Source organism: Eumetopias jubatus, unplaced genomic scaffold (assembly GCF_037043125.1).
Source record: "Eumetopias jubatus isolate StellerSeaLion01/CBP00866 unplaced genomic scaffold, mEumJub1_p1.0 scaffold_1, whole genome shotgun sequence".
NCBI lineage: Eukaryota > Metazoa > Chordata > Mammalia > Carnivora > Otariidae > Eumetopias > Eumetopias jubatus.
Genome location: NW_028274807.1, coordinates 160,994,710 through 160,997,050, shown reverse-complemented (window position 1 = coordinate 160,997,050; position 2,341 = coordinate 160,994,710). Strand labels below are relative to the sequence as shown.

The 2,341-nt window shown below is 42.2% G+C and overlaps 1 pseudogene; it reads right to left on the bottom strand.

Moving 5' to 3' along the window:
• Positions 1 to 507: 507 nt before the first annotated feature.
• Positions 508 to 1,740, bottom strand: LOC114207715 (dnaJ homolog subfamily A member 1 pseudogene; annotated as a pseudogene).
• Between the last annotated feature and the right edge of the window lie 601 nt (positions 1,741 to 2,341).

Sequence of the window (2,341 nt, the reverse complement as noted above, 5' to 3'; positions counted from 1 at the left end):
TAAACCCCTTCTTTAAAGAGGTATCCTTTCTGTCAATGATACCACAGGCCAAATTACATAGCATGCCATCTTCAAGTAACAGTTGAGGCAATAAATGCAGAGGCATCACAATAAATCCCACTTAACTATAGACCAACACTTCTCTACAAATGCTTTGTCTGACTGCCAATTAAATACAAGTTTTAACTTCATAGCTTAACAATTAAGGGTCATACACTGAAGTCAATACATACACCTAGCATTTCAGTCTGAGCTGTTTCATATACATAGAGCTGAAATTAATTACAAGGTATGGCCTAAACAAATGCTAGGGGAGATTTTTTTTTAAAGTAGTTTTTACAAGTATTAAACTTTATCTTGCACACTGAAGTCATCATACATACAGGGCAAAGTCAGAGCTTTTATATTTGGGTTTATTCTTCATTTAAAACACTACTATAGTTGAATATTAAAACAAAAACAATAGCAAGTAGTGAGCTATGCTTATAGTCCTTCACTCATTCACTACTGCATATAAAATGCCAGCAGTGTTTTTCACTGGCCCCATTAAGAGGTCTGACACTGAACACCACCCCTGGGATGATGTTCATCATCCTCATAGGCTTCCCCATTGTAATGGTGCCGTCTTTCCTGATTTGGATCAAAGTCCACCAGTTCTACCTGGTCCATTTCGTCAGTCTCTTCTACTTCCTTCCTCTCAGGTAGGAGTTTTTCCAGCAAAGAAAGTTTATCAGGAGAGAGAAAGCCATTCTCAGGAAAGTTTACCTTAAATTCAATGATTAGGTGACCCTTCTCATATGGTCTACGATAAATTGGCATGCCTTCATTTAGCACACACTTGATATCTCCATGCTTGACAATTTGACCTGGGTGAGAGGTGATGACGATGGTTTGGTTGTCAAGAGTAGATATTGGCTTTTGAAAGCCACACAGTGCTTCAACCAGCTGTATGTCCATACACATGAAGAGGTCTTCTCCTCGCCGAGTAAAAACAGCGTGGTCCTTCTGATCTAAAACAATGATAATATCTCCTGGTTCCAGTCCTGGTTCTTGGCCTCCTTCACCATGGAATGTTATCTCCTGGCCGTCCTTCATGCCTTTGTCAATATGAACTTCTAGAATCTTCTTCTCTCGAACTATCTTCCTCCCATTGCAGCTTTTACATCTGTCTTTGGGACTGATCCGTTCCCCATGGCCCTGGCACTCCATGCACACAGACTGAATTTGCTGAACCATTCCAGGTCCTATCTGATGAATTCTTATTTGCATTCCAGTACCTCGGCAATTGGGACAACATTCAACTGCTCCTTTCTTACCACCTCGGCCTTCATATTTATCGCAAATCACATTCTTTTGCAGAGCTAGTTTTCGTGTTGCACCATTATATAAATCTTCTAAGGTTACTGAGAGCTGATGCACAACATTTTTACCTCTCCTTTCTCTCTGCATCCTTCCTCCTCCTCCAAAAAACATATCAAAGATGTCCATGGGGGAGCCAAAATCACCACCAGCTCCACCTTCTTTAATTGCCTGTTCTCCTCCTTTGTCATATAATTCCCTTTTCTTTGCATCAGAGAGTACTTCGTAAGCTTGAGAAATCTGTTTAAACTTCTCTCCTTCATTTGGATTCTTATCAGGGTGGTACTTCAAGGCCAGTTTCCGGTAGGCCTTTTTCAATTCCTCTTGGGTGGCATTGGGTTTGACCCCCAAAACATCATAGTATGTGGTTTCTTTCACCATTTTCTACAACCGGTGAGAGGGCCGAGGCCGGTGTGGGGGAGCGGGAAGGAGCGTGTTGCTGGGCGCAGCTCGGGCAGCCACCGCTCCTTCGCGCCTCACCGAGAGTTCTGGAAAGTTCCCCCACAGCTGATTTTTTTTTTTAAAGATTTTATTTATTTATTTGAGAGAAAGAATGAGAGAGAGAGAGCACATGAGAGGGGGGAGGGTCAGAGGGAGAAGCAGACCCCCTGCCGACCAGAGAGCCCGATGCGGGACTCGATCCCGGGACTCCAGGATCATGACCTGAGCCGAAGGCAGTGGCTTAACCAACTGAGCCACCCAGACGCCCTCCACAGCTGATTTTAAGTGATGTGATGTCGCCGAGTGCAGAGTTGGGAAGAGCTATGCATCACTGTATGGCATTTCTGCCACACAGGCATGAAAAACATAAATGATCTCAAGACCACATGTAATAGTAAAAGGTAATAAAACAGGACTTGGTAAATCTTGAGTATTTTTACCTCTGTTTTTAATATAAGTTATTTAATTATAAGTTTATGTAATTTAATTTTTAATAGTGGTGTGTTTAACAATTGGCCCACAGATTTCCAATACATTTAAC